At 39.1% G+C, this 15,213-nt stretch overlaps 1 long non-coding RNA gene across 1 annotated transcript; it reads left to right on the forward strand.

Moving 5' to 3' along the window:
• Window positions 1-2,642: 2,642 nt before the first annotated feature.
• LOC128317481 (uncharacterized) lies at window positions 2,643-14,989 on the forward strand. Its single transcript, XR_008301013.1, has 3 exons — window positions 2,643-2,794; window positions 2,900-3,019; window positions 14,880-14,989. It is a non-coding gene; the product is annotated as an uncharacterized LOC128317481 (long non-coding RNA).
• Window positions 14,990-15,213: the final 224 nt, after the last annotated feature.

The following is a 15,213-nucleotide window of genomic DNA, read 5'->3' on the forward strand; positions in this document are numbered from 1 at the left end:
GAAAGCGTATTGCTAATTTAGGAATGATGATTATGTAACGAAGTCTGTTTCAAAAGTATCAGAGTTACAGGTAAATAATCTTGCTAGTGTATTAAAATAATTTACACATCAGTTTAAAATGTGATTTTTTTACACACCAGTTGTCTGTCCTTTTTCTTTATAATAATCGAGTTGTGATTTTTGCCTCGATTCATTTCAATTGTTGCCTTTTATACGATGCATCGATCCAAATCGTAAGAATCATTACACCCCTAGACATGGCTGTGTTCTTCCAGACCAGTGCCAATGAATTGATTTAGAGAAAAAAGCTATAATTCAGAACTCTTTGTCTTGTTCTTTTTTTTTTTTAATTATTCAGTGCTGGGAAGAAAATCAGTTGTTCTGTCAGAGACCCTCAGGGTGCACAGAGTGTATGGTGAGCTTCATGGCACTTCATTCACTGTCACCGTTCATTTGTATTCAGATCAACTTGTCTATAAAACACAATGCAACACAGTGACGTTGGTGCTATTTTCTAGAACAGTTTCCAAAACATCTCAAGTGACTGACACTGATTAGATTCATTGTGAAATTAAATTACAGTATCACTCTAAGAGAGACCTTTTGGCCAGCTTATAATTGGACGTGTGTGTGGCTTTAATTAATTCACCATTATGCAAAGCGTGTCTCTCATTACCATGCTGCTAATGACTGAAGCTTTTTCCCATTCTACATGCTTTATATTTTAGATAACTCGGATCCGATGTAAGTGCCATGCATTCTCTACGTTCCATATGATCCAAGACGAGGCTTTCCTTAAGACCATACGCAAATATATTCCCTGCTATAGCATGCTGAGATCTTTCAGCTCAGAGTAGCAACACACTGACAGATAAGGAGGTTTTTATTTTTAGTTTATGTGTAAATCTGAGAACTGAAATGAAAACTGGAGAAGGACAAGCGAATCGGTTGACATTGTGTGTGTCACATCTCATAAAGGTCATCTTGGGGAAGGATTGTCAGGTCTAATGAGGCGCCGCGTGCCGAAAGGACAGCTCCGGCTGCGCATCGTCCACTTCACCGCTTCTCGGTGGTGTTCAGACAGAAGGCTTTTGAGTGGAGTTTGTACAACACAAAGCACACGTGGTGTTTTAATCCTTTAATCCATAAGATCAGATGTCGAATCCGCGATGTGTGAATGCGGTACAGTTGAACAGACTACATCGTCTTATCCTGGATTTAAGATGCACAGTAGCTTTCAGAGCAGTTTATCACTTTCACTCTGAGAGAAATTAGTACATTAGTGAACATGACGTGAAACAGAGGATTTTAGATCAAGGAACGACGCAGTGCAGTTCTTATATCTGACGTCTGCTCCTACTGCAATAAACTACTGGTCCATCTGACAGCTTTACATTTTTTCCATTATGCCACTGTACAGACTATTATAGTGTTTATCTATCATACTTTTTAAAGTAATCATATTTTTTTTTAAAAATGGCAAAAAAGTAGGTAGATTAAGTTTTTAGTCGGAAAAGCCGATTTTAGTCTTTTAAAATTTTTCCTTGTCACACAACTCTGTAGCAGACTGTGTGATAGTGTGTGTTCTCCATGTCAGATTATATGATGAAGATCCTCTACCGATAGACCTGTGATTAGAAAACAAATACATTCTACTTACGTCATTAATCATCGTGATCCAGAAATCAGCTCGTGCACATGAGGTGATGATACTTTGTCTATTAGTAAGTTACTTTACGTTTCATCATCACTATTGTCGTGGATAATTCTTTCCCGTCTCATATTAAGGATAAGCAAGAAGCAAAGCACTTACTTCTCAAAAGCAATAATAAATTTTATTACAAAGGAAAACCTAAGCAATAAAAGAGGTCAGTCTCGAGAGTGAACACTGAAAAGCTGACCATAGTGCATGATCTTAAATGTCCCAAGGGCGGGACATAAATGCCACCTCTAATTGGCTAGTTCTAATTCACCTTACTCACTCTAACTGTCTTTACCACCATTACATGTCTCCCATCCCTTTAGATCACCCATTACCCTTATGTTATCTAAAGCTAACAAAGCCGATGAGGCCACACCGCATCAGGCTGACCTAGGAGATGTCTTAACCTTCCTCCTTATTGGTATTTGATGCACATACCTTGAAAGCGAACATGTCATTAGCGTATTTGTAGCTGTCCTGTGAGTTTTACGTCATTCCATTGGTGGATTTGTGTTACCTTGTTAGCTTTAGACGGCATACACATTGGCTACTAGAGTTTCTAGCTGGAACTTTAAAAAAAAAAAAAAAAAAACCCACAAGACAGGCCACGCCCACAAACAACAACACTAGCAGTTACTACGCTCCCACAAGAGACAAACTACAAACAATACGAGTGACTCCTCACTTGCTAATGAAAACCTTGGGTTAAAGGCCATAGATGGAAATGTGGGCGTGTCAGGAAGTCCATGTATGGAAATGAAAGCGATGAACATTTCAGTTCTAGGAATTTCTGGGTCAGGTTTTGTGTATGTTCATAAATAACGTTCTCAGAACATTTCTGCAACATTTTAGGAACCTTAACAGTCTTTTTTTTTGTCTAACTGGGTGGATGTGTTTATAGAATTGCCGGATTGTTATTTCTTATATGTTACAGTCTAACCTTCGCATAACCTGTTGAATACTCACTGGACGTTCTAATAAAGTTCTGGATTACAAACCGTAGTGCACAGTCCATGTCAAGAAGAAAAAACGAAAGAAGAGTGAAGACGAAGAAATCTGCAGGTTTCATCCGCACAGCCAGGATGTGTTGCTGTAAATATTATTTTCAGTATTACTTCAGCCTTGATAGAGAATTTATTCAAAACTGGAGGAAGACAAATGACTCTGGTGTAAAACTGTGTCTTGCACTGCATACAGATACTCTGGGGAAGGATTGTGATTTAACCTGGCGTCAAACGGACAGCTTCCTGGCAGAATTCAGAGAGAGCCGCAGTGAATGATTTGCATTTCACACTGGTGTTAAAATAGGAAATAAAGGTAATTTCACACCACACACTTACATTACTGTGAAGAATATTCATATAGAAGCGATTAAGACGTCTTGCGTAACTGTAACACAGTCTCAAATTCATACCAATTTACACGACTCTATTTGAATAAACAGTTGAAATCAGCTTTAGGGGCGGAGTCAGAGTTTGTATCTTTTCTTACGACATATGGAACTGAATGAAATCCAAACTTAATGGTTCTGGTTGTACAGATTTCTCATGAGAGCAGGACAGAGATGATTGGTTGAGCTAGCATCACATTCAATTCTCTCTCTCTCTCTCTCTCTCTCTTCTAGTTAAGATAATTTTACATTTCTTTTGGGAAATTGGCATCAGGAAATTGGCATAGCCGCTGACAGCACAGTTACTTTAACAGTTACTGTTACCAACCTGCTGTTCATTATTTCCAGTAAAAGAACATCCTGAAGTGTTTTATTCCTCTTATACCACAGTAATTTGCCAACAATTACTTTTTTATTAATTAAAGAATGACACATTATACTTTTTATCCATTTATAGTTACATTTTAATGTTTGTAGAACATTCATGGAACAAGTTACTTCCAGTCATTCCCTCACCAGCCTGTCTTTATTTTCGCTCTTGATATTAATAAAAGTAAATAAATAAACAAATAAATAAATAAATAAACAGCTTCTCATGTTACCAAGAAACCACATATTTCACAGTCCTGAAGACTTTCCCCTGGTGGAAAACTTACTGACTGTTACAAAGTGCTGACACTGGAGACTCCTTCCATTAATGTTAAATAAACATCTCCTTACAGAAAACTTCACCACATCATTGATTTGAAAATAATCCTTTTATTAATAGAGTTCGATTATGCCAAGCGTACGCTGTACAAGTCCCTGTGAATGAGCTGTTGCTATAGAAACAATACTGTATCTGAACGAGCACATTAATATAAACCTGTGATCTGGAGCTGAACTACAGTCAGAGCTGCTGCTATAGAAAATTAATCAACACCTTCTAAGCAATCAGCATCCAGAACTCAACAGCTCTGTGGTTTAAGAATAAATTAAACTTGTACGAGTTTGTTTTGTTTGGCAAGTCACCAAGTGATTCATCCTCGATGTTAAGCCAGGATCAGGCACATGTCGGTTGTTTAGAGCATTTTTGTTACTCAAGCCAGGAATCAGGCAAGTATATGAGCACTCGAGCAAACAAGAGCGCATATTGAGAAACAGGTGGTTTCCATTTACACACCTGTCAGAGGCTGGTTATAACCACACACTAATACATTCACTAAATGAAAGGGTTGGTAATTATAGAGCGGTGTTTTATACACACCAAGTCGTGTGTGTGTGTGTGTGTGTGTATGAGTGTGGGCATGAGTGTGGGCAATCTGGATTATGTAACATCACAAAAAATATTATAATCAGAGTAGGCCACATTTGAATGTCCATGATTGCTGTTGCTTTTTTTCTTTAACAGATTACCTGATTATATTGTTTGACAGCATATATTCTGAATGTCCATGAACCACATACTAGGCATGAGAAAATGTTCAATCTAGACATTTTTCCCTTAAACATCCTTCACTTGTCCTTCTGGAGGACAATGTAGATCAATGTAGATCTATCTATGTATATCTCTACAACTGAGTGTTTGTCTATCAGAAAGAGTATAAGTAAAATCCTTTTAGGACAAGAAGAACCCTTAACTGACCAAATAACACTTTGCGTGTCACCTGTAACGGAGAGAACTATGAGAGCCATGAGTTGTGGACAGCTTCTTTCTGATTTGCATCACCCTTAAAGTAAATTAGGTTGGAGGCGTTAATAATAATAGGGATGAGACGAGGAGGTGGTGGGAGTGGAAACTGACACAAGGAGCGAGTATAGAGACTGAAAAAACAATTAGATTCACTTTCACAGCATTTTGGAGACGACCTTTTGCAGAGCGCCTTAAAGAAATGCTTTGTAGTCTCTCTTAAAAATGTCCTCGCAAAGGCTCCCGAGTGGTGCAATGGAAAAGCGTTCAACCTATCATTGAGAGGTTGTGAATTCAAATCCTGAAGATGTCAAGAGAGCCAAGAGAGCAAAATTGGCTGAGCTGTCTGGGTGGAAGGGCATACGCTCTCTCCCCTGTCAATCACAACAGCACTGGCCAATCATTGGCATCCATGAGCCCATGTATGCTGTGTTTGACGGATAGCACTTTCTTCCGAGTGGCTTCACATAGCTTGGAGGAATCACGTGTTAGCCTTCACCCTCGCTGTGTTGGTAGCTGTGGCGAGATAGAGGAGATCTGACTGGTGGGTTGGAAATGATACATTGATAACCAAATTGTGGGTTAAAAATGGGGTAAAATCAAAGAAAATCCTTATTCTAGTTCACTAGGTCAGGAAGAAAAGAAAACACACAATGCTTGGTGAAGAGGTCCTGAGTTTGTGACTCAGCTGTATGGCTGATTGGAAGGTTGTGAGTTCAAATCCCAGCATCACCAATCTGCCACTGTTGAGTTCTTATGCAAGACACATAACCTTCAAAACTGTACATGTGCATCCTGTCTCTGTTGCTGCTTTGGATTAAAGTATCAGCCAAAAAGCTTTAATGTAAATGTGAAGTTCATTCCACCACTTGATAGAGTCGACCACCGAGAAGAGTCTTCCTCGTACCTTGATCATCTTCTTGTTAGATAGTGAGTCCGGTCGAGTCATGTTAGAGGCTCAGAGAGGGGTGTGATATGTGCCTTCAGGTTCCTGGGGGTCCGGTTTAGGCTTTGTACGTGAGCATGAGTGTCTTCAGTCTGATGCACGCAGCTACAGGAAGCCAGTGGAGAGAACGCAGCAGTGGGGTGTTGTGGGAAAATTTGGGGAGATTCTGGAAGAGTTGCAGGGGTCAGATGGTGCACAGGGTCCGATCTGCCAGGAGCGAGTTCAGTCTCGACATGACAAGGGACTGAGCAGGCACCTTAGTGTCCTCTGTGGATAGAACTACACAAATCCTCCTGATGCTGTAAAGGAGAAAACCTGTGTGATTAGTCATGCAATGGGCCATCATTACTCATCAGATACAGAAGCAATTTTTCAGCAAATTCTGTTTGAGGGAAAACCTTTCAGACAGACAATTAACACAGTCTGCCCAAAAATCTTCCAGAAGACGAATGACTGTATTCACTGTGGATAAGAGATCCACTCTTTTTTTGTTTCCACAGGGGCCAAATAATAATCAGCCTATAGATAAGCAAATGAAATGTGTGGTGCCGTGTTCTGAACAAGCACGCCTGCACACATAATGGAAGATAATCACTGCAACCAGGAAGCTTAACTCAGTCTGTTGGATGTAGGATCATGAATTTAATTGTAGTGCAAATCTCTCTGGTCTTCTAACTAATGAAGAGATGTTCAATCAAGTCCCTGAAGCAAAGAAGTTTTTTTTCCCCATGTTGTATGACAATATTGAACATGTAAAAGGTGGGAACGTGTACCAGCAAGAATAACAGAAGCCCACTCACTCCTCAGTCTCGTTCATACTCATGAATAAGCATGTTATAGACATGAAAGCAAGAGTGCTTCAGCGTCAAGGACTCTTCAAAACGAGGCACATGAAACAGCCGGTGTCCTTGCACAGCCGTGAGAGGATGTGACGGACAAGACGCCAGAGCTAAAAAGAAGTTGTTGTGTGAAGGGAAAACAGAAAGGTGCTTTTAGAGAGCTCACGAGAAATCAATAATAAGAGACATTTTGAAGTATCATGAAAGACGAATCCTTTAGCTGCAGTAGATATAAACACTAAAACTCTTTTATGATTATGACTGAATGCATTTACGGCACTGATTAAGCAGCGCTTGATGCATTTGAGAGACTTATTAACGTTAATGAAGTTCTTTATTAAGCAAACAAAAAACAATGACCTGGTTAACCCTGAACGTCTTGCATATTAATTTTTATAATTAACATCATCCTCAATGACATCCAGTTTATTTTATAATGAGTGTTTTAGTTAAAACTTCTTTCATCGGCATGTTAGTCTGTTTTTTTCTTTGGTTAAGGGTTTCCCTATAACATTACCCAAAATGCCACGCTGATAGTGGTGCAGTGGGATTTACGCTGCATTTGACTAAAGGTCGTAACTCGTAATTTCCGACCTCAGACCAGGAAAAACCACAGAAAACTTGGAAATCCTACTGAGAAACTCAAGACAGTCTCCTCAACCTTGAGTTCAGCAAGTGACATCAAATCAACATGGCCGCTCACAGCATCAGCGGTAAACAAAGTAGCACTTCTTACCTTTCAATACAAGTGTTTGTTTTAGATCAGTCAACATACAGACATATTCGCTTGTTAACTCTGTAACACTGACTATACAGTCAGAGGAAAACGTCGCTCATCACAGTTAGCTGGTTAGCTCATTGCTAACAAAAGATGAATGTGAAGGTGCCCATGTTTTTTCACCACTTTGTAGCTCAAAACTTCCAACTTCCCACTACTGAGGTAAGCTGAATGAGGCGTTATCCCTCATGTCATCTCTACCCAAAGAGAGCGATGCAGCGGCGCTTTAGTCTGTCCAGCTCTCTCATCTCTACACTCTGCTCAAACAGATCAGCTTCCAAAGCAACTTTCATGCAAATACCACCATCACTAGCATCGCACTCATCATCTTGTAGATCGCTAACTAGCCGAGTCGAGTCCCTGCTGTAACTCAATGCAAATGAGTTGTATAGCCGCAGTGCATTCTGGGAGGTGTATCTTAATTTTTAAAATGAAATGCCATTGGAACTGACCTAGAAATAACAATGTCACCCTGTGACATCCAAATGATGCACAATTGCTAACTTCTCACACAAATAAAGAAAATACTGCAAATATATTAGCACCAGAACTGCTAAACACATCACACATGTTTCACTATAAACATATGTTTTGTGCTTCAGGGTGGAGTTTTTCTGTAAACATGAGTGTCATATTCATGGCCCATGTTATTTCAGTCTAATCACTGAATCCCGCCCTCCAATCAAAGTGCCCTTGATTACAGCGTTAGTGACCACAACGTCACACTCGCTCCCAATCAGTGTTGAGTCACATTGCTGTGTTTGTAAGCATGTTTGATGGCTTGAATGGACATGGTGAGGTTTGGCCATCTGTACGCGCCCACACACCATGTGCTCCTCACACTAACAGGATCAGGTTGGAGGGGGGTGGAGTGCAGTGGAGTGGAGTGATGGAGGTGGAGGCTGACATTTTGTTTTCACATCCCACAAGCTCAAAAATGCATTCTGTCACTCAAAAAAAAAAACACACAAAGCCTCACACTGGATCACCAAATGATCCGAATACGCCCATGTTCACGGGGTATGTGCTGGTTTTAATCTGATCTAAAAGCAAAAGGATGTAAATCAAAACCATATCATCCAGACTGCGATTGCAAAACAATGACCCGCTCACTCAACCATGACCTCGTCTCCGATAATTAGGAAAGCAGTAGACCTCCTTCGCTGCCTCGTGGCTCGCAGAGAGGACTCATTGTGGACATTTGGATTAATTCAGAGTGGTTACCATGACAACACGGCTCAGATGGGCAACAACCAAAGTGGAAGTGACACCCAAAACCGCACATGAAATGAAATGAAAAAGGGAAAAAACTTATTAAAAAGAGAGAAAAGAGAGTAGTGAGTGAGAGTGTCGAGAGTTCCTGCGCTGATCTCGAATGACATAAAGAAGCAAAGACACGGAGAAGGATGAAAAATGAATAATGAATAAAATGAAAAGAAAAATTACAGACAAAAAGGAATACTGGGGGAAAAAATCAAGTACTATAGAGGAACTGAGTACAGCTCAAAATACAGCTGGAAAACTGAAAGAATACCCTCTAGAGAGAGAGAAAGAGAGAGAGAGAGAGAGAGAGAGAGAGAGAATACATGGAGGCGCTTTGGTACAAAGGTTGTATACTAATTTGCATAATTATAATAATATTTGCATATTCATACAGTTATTATTACATCATCTCCAGCTCTAAGCCTACAACAGCCACGTGTCCTTGATGTGGACTTGATGTGGAAAACATGACTCTGTACTGCCACCTCCTGGATACAAGTACAGCTGAGTGCAAAAGTTTGGACACCCTTAGCACAAAAAAAATATATATTTATTGCTATAAAAGACATTTAATCTGTCAGATGTTCCTTCACAGTAGCAAAACTAATTATAAGTAACAAAAAACAAACAAAAAAAAAAATTAAGAAATTAGTAATGGAACAAAAACAATGGTTTGCATTGTCCTTTCTGAATATTGTCATATTGCTGAAATATTTTATGATTGAGCGCTAATTTTCATACCCATGAGCCTCTGCGGTAGCCTTGCTGCGTTAACGTTTATGCTGATTATATGGTAATTTGCATTATTTTGTTTTCACAAAACAGAGCAAGGGCATTGTTTTAACAATGTTTCCTGGTCGTACTTCTTCCTTGGTTACATCACAACATCATCCATTCATTCATTCATTCATCCATTCATTCATTCATTTTCAGCTTTTTACTACTTTATCCTGGTCAGGGTCACTGTGGATCCAGAGTCTGTCCCAGGAACACTGGGTGCGATTAATAATTACTGTCAGACCCAGACACTCTGTCTTGCTTTGGACAAAAATAGTTTATGGGCCGGTTTCCTGGACTGGGATTAACCCTAGCCGTAGATTAACCCTAAGAAGTCTATGCCTACTTGTGGCCTTTTTTTATATGCAAGTTTAACTTTCAGTAAAAATCCCTATTTCAAATGGAAATATATAACTTTTTTTAACAAATAGGCACAAATAGGTCTATGGGACTGATTTAGTTTTAAATGGGTCACATGATTTTAGAAAAATCTACACTAATTAAAATGCAAAAATGCATTTTTTTTTTTTTTTTTTTAAATAATCCAGACAAAATATAATCTCACTGAGTACCCCAAATGATGAGTAAATTATTTAGCAATGTGTAAATGATCAGACTTTAGTATTAGTGAGTATTATTTAGGATCAAGCAGGTTCAAACTGGACTAATTCAAATGACTTTCTGCAAGAAATAGATGTAGTTTTAGCACAATCTGTGTGTAAAAGCTGAAATCAGATTCAACGTCAGATTAAACGTCAGATTAAAGCTCTCAGACGGTCAGAGAAACGCTCAGTGATCTGAGTGTGCTGCTTTACATGATTCAGATGATTCATTTTTGAGATTTGGAAATTATTTCACTTCTGAAGCTTTTATCTGTGAACTGAAAGTGGAAAAAACCTACAGCATCTCAAAAGCTCCTATTTTTATTTTATTTGATGATAAAATAAGATGATAGTTTAAGAAATTCTCCTATAAGCATGTCATATATAAAATCTTTATAAAATAAGGCTTTAGACCAAGAGGTTTATGGCAAAAACCTTTTTCTGTTGATTTTTATCTTATAGTACAGGTTTATTTTTTAACTTCTTAGATTTTATTTTTTTCGGTTGATAATTTTTTTCACCCATAATTCATTGGAGTAGTCTGAGAGCATGCTGTTGGCTTGTTTTGTGTTATCTATCATTTGTTTTATTTATAAACCTGTTTAAAATATATAGTCTATAAAATGTGCATTTAAAAGGATGCCAAGTCTCCACATGTGTCTTGCATTTCGTGTTCATTGTTTACGCTAAAGATCTGCCTGGAGCTCATTTCACCCGCAGTGTGCCCCAAATCAGAGAGAGATCTGCAGGAATTTAATGAGTGAAACATTACTTTAAAAAAAAAAAAAATACTTGTTTTTTGAGCCTTCAGCTGATTGCAGAGTGTCTCCTAATCAGCCTCCCTCCTGTTAAAAACATCATCATGAAACTTCGCAGCAATTAGCTGCTATTTTGCAGTGTGAGTTAAATGTAAGATTCCTGAATAAAAATGCAATTACCAAAGCAGGAAGTGACTCTTTCAGTCAGTAAACAAAGGGAGTGAATACTTTTCTCTCTGTGTGATAGATGTAGAGATGAATTTGAAAAATCCTGGCTGCAGATGGTCACTGTGGCTACTTCATTGCCAAAACACAGAGTGAGTGGAAATTTTTCAAATGAACAAATTGGAAGAAAAATGGGCTAAAAAAACAAAAGCATTTTTTCTTACAGCTTGTCCACATCTCATTATCATCATTCACACCTTGTCATTTGTCTCATTATGTCTCACTCGTCTGCTTCCATAATTATTGGTAGCATCTCTTGAGACTTTGTTGGCTTGTTCCTAATTTCCGAAGTTTCTCTCTTGTGTATTTTTTGGCTTTTGTGCTCAGCTCAGTCTGCGTTCTGGATAATAATAACGTACTTGTCTGTGTTGGTTTCATCTGCTTGGGCTTTAACGCTGGTTATGATGTATGACTGTGCACTGCCTGAGCACTGTGTACAGTGTACATTAATCATTATAGTAAATTTGTGTATAAATATTTTCAAACCGCACCAAGCTAAAAAATTTTAAACGATTAGAAACACCAATTAGCTGTAAATTACTAATCTGTTCAAGCATGTGCATTTAGCTAAACTCCATAACATATAAGCTCACAGAAAGCTGACACCTACATGATGAAAGCATGCCTCCTGAGCCAGTAATGCAGCTCAGCCATTGCAGTGAGTCAGCTACCATAGACACATGCAAACTCTTTCTCCTTTTATAGGGTGCCATTACTTTTGCCCTAACTGAGCAGCTAGTCTTATTGGTCTTTATTTATGGACTTGATTTGGAACTGCTGTAAAACGAAGCAACTGAGTTTCATGAAATGTTCATTAAATTTTCGTTTAATTGAAATAAATAAAAATCGCAGGAACTCATTGACGATTTCGCGATTTGAAGACGATCAGTCGAGGTTCACATGAGTGAATCTCATTATATGGAAATCTACACAAACTCAGGAGCAAAACGTAGGATAAGAAGGTTTTTCTGAGCTTCCTGGATTTTCATGAATTCTACATTTCCTGTGTAAAGGCTCTTGCAAACGATTTGCGAATAAATTTGTTCGTATCTAGTGAATTAGTTCGTATCTTGTTGTCTTTTTATCTCTCACAACCTCATGTAGCCATATTTTTCTCTCTCATTATCCAGAGCAGGATACAAAACCAGGACCTGTCTACTTTAATTTCTGACTTTATCTACACGAATTAGTCACTGATGAATGATATCAATAAGACTGAATGTCCGAATGAATTTACATCTCATTTTTGTTCAATGTTCTAATCGAATGTGTTACTTAGGAGAGGCTTTGCATTAATACAACATTTCCTTTTTACCAAATAGAAAGGATTGGGACATTTTAATGCTGTTCAGGTCCATTTTATCACCGGGAGCAGTTTTTAGAGGCTCTCTTATTACCTTCGGGACATCGATGGTGCGTGACTGGAGAATGTCCAAGGGCAGGTTCATCACTAAACTGACAAAGAGGCAGATAAACAGAAATGTTCCAGGGAGAGAGTATAGAGACACTGGATAGCACTTCACCTTCATTCTTTTATTCTTTCCTCTGATGGGACTCACGAACACCTTGTTGAGTTTAACGGGGTGTTTTAAATTCTTTCCGTCTCTCAAAGAACAAAGAGTCCACATCAGTGTTCAGGAGAAGTCTTATGGAGCAGTAGAGGAAGAAAACACTCTCCAGACTTCTCTACAAATCACTGATGAGACTGTTGGAGCTTTTTTTTTTATAAAGATCTTATCAAAATAAAATACGTACATGTTTACAGAGTTTACAGAGTTATATAAATATAACGTCCACAAATAATATCAAGTCAAAATGTCTTGCTTATAATCAGATTGATCTGATATTTCTCATTATGAGAAATAAATGAATATAAGTGTATTTTTTTATTTTCAAACTTGAACTTTATGCAATTGGTAGATCTGGATTTCTTGATTCTAACTATATATGAGTTTAAAAAAAACATTATGCTGTGCATCTCTTTACTACAGTTGGCAAATTGCTGTGGTTATAAGGGAAATAACATTTCAGTAAGTGGTGTTTTTGGAAAATAGTCAACTTTGTGGTGGTAACAGTAAATCTGCTTCATCGAACCACCCTGTCATTGATTAATTTCCTATTAACACGACACAAAGTGTTTTATTCCTCTTATTCCTTACTTACTGTAATCGAATCACACCACTGAATCCCCACAGCGGTGTCTGTTCTCTAAGAAAGCCGCTAGTCCACGTTGTCTTGCTAAAAGTTTGTCTCAGCTTCTAAGTCAGCTTTCTCAGAACTTCTTTTCCCCATAAACCCTAATGGATCTAATATCCCAGAAGGCACTGGGGCACCGTCTGGCTCGTTGTACACACGTTCCACGTTTTTCCATATGACTCCTGCTGAGCTTTTGGCAGGAGCAAACCGTTGCCTCCTAGGTGTGGAGATGTTTTTAGACCTCGCTGTGGGATATTTAGAACACTAATTAACAGTTTTGCGAATGCTACACAAGTACAAGTGAGAAATTATCCACTTTTAAAGTGGGTGAAGTGGATGAACATTTTTTTGTACACAAGAGCTGTCATGTACATGACAAAAAGTATGCATTTAATTTAATTCCTGAAAACCAAAGGGAAATAAAGTGAGGGGAAATGAGTATTGAGTATCGGCAGTGACTAACTGGAGGGTGGCTTAGTGGTTCGCACTGTTGCCTCGCACCTCCAGGGTTGGGGGTGCGAATCCTGCCTCCTCCCTGTGTGCACGGAGTTTGCAGGTTCTCTCCATGCTACAGGGGTTTCCTCTCGGTACTCTGGTTTCCAAAGACACGCGTCATAGGCTGATTGGCATTGCCAAATTGTGAGTAGTGAATGGTGTGTGAGTGTGTGTGTGATCGTGGCCAGAGATGGGCTGGCACCCCCGTCCAGGGTGTCCCCAGGGACAGGCTCCAGGCTCCCCGTGACCCTGCATAGGACAAACAGCACAGAGATGGATGAATGGAAGTAATAAACTATAAAATTAAAACAAGAATATTGACAAAACTGTTCTGGGACCCAGAACTGAATCTCAGAACCACTTTAAATGCTTCTGTCAGTGTTTAATGCAAACTTTTAAGTACAGGTCATTGACTCACAGAAAGGTCAAATAAATATTTTGAAACAAAATCAAACTCTGCAGTTATACGTCATCACTCTGCACCACTGCGCTGCATTTAAACCCTTAAAGCCAGCTCGTGAGTCATCCTGCTGTTTCAGATCCTTCAGCATGAGGATTTTTAGAGATCGCTCCCTCCAGCAAGATTACCAGGAGGGTGTGACTGGCTTACGTCTAAACTCTTTAGAGAACTCATTAAAAAGTGATACGCTAAATCACACACAGAGTAGAAATAAAGACCAACTGCAGGTTTATTTTATTGAGAAGGACATAGAGCATCTGTATCCTACGCAGGAAAGCCAGTGACTCAAAGGCAAGAGCATTACATAACCAGCAGAAAGTAGATTGTAGCAGTTTTATATAACCTCTAACAAGAAGGTAGCACATTCGGTGAGACCTGTAGCTCTGGAAGCTGCTGGCAGAATGGAGTGAAATGTGCATCGTAGTGAACATTAGGTCAGATTCGCTTCGCTGATTCGCTGTTTTCTCTCCAAGGCTTCTGCTCTCCTCGCTTCACAGGGAGTCTTGGCAGAAGCAGTTCACTCCCACGAGCACAAGGCTGACAGACGAACAAGCATTTGTAAGACTTAGTAAAAAAAATATGTGAACAAATTTAAATGTCAAAAAAGAGCACTAAGGCAACTTTTGCCCTTTTTTCTCATGCCAGATAACTTTGAATGATTTATACAGATTGTTTTATTCGGCTGGGGGCAATTCTGCATAAATGTCAACTGAGAAAAAGATAAAGCACAGGACAAATTATTTTTTGGGTTGCATTTTTTTCCTGCCTTTTCTCCGCAGTTTGATCTCGGCCAATTCCCACCCACGAACCAGCTCTCCCCTATCATACAACTGCTACCAACCAGGGAGGGTGAAGTGAGTTTTAGCGGGTGGCCTTCTCTTGTCAGGTTTGTAAGGGTGCTGTATTCTTTCCATTTTGTGATAATGGAATTAATGGCGCTCTGTGGGATGTTCAGAGTTTGGGATATTTTTTATAACCCAAGCCTGATCTGTACTTCTCCACAACTTTGTCTCTGACCAGTTTGGAGAGCTCCTTGGTCTTCATGTTGCTTGCTTAGTGGTGTTGCAGACTCAGCCTTTCAGAACAGGTGTGTTTACACTGACATCATGTGAC

Source organism: Pangasianodon hypophthalmus, chromosome 25 (assembly GCF_027358585.1).
Source record: "Pangasianodon hypophthalmus isolate fPanHyp1 chromosome 25, fPanHyp1.pri, whole genome shotgun sequence".
Lineage (NCBI taxonomy): Eukaryota > Metazoa > Chordata > Actinopteri > Siluriformes > Pangasiidae > Pangasianodon > Pangasianodon hypophthalmus.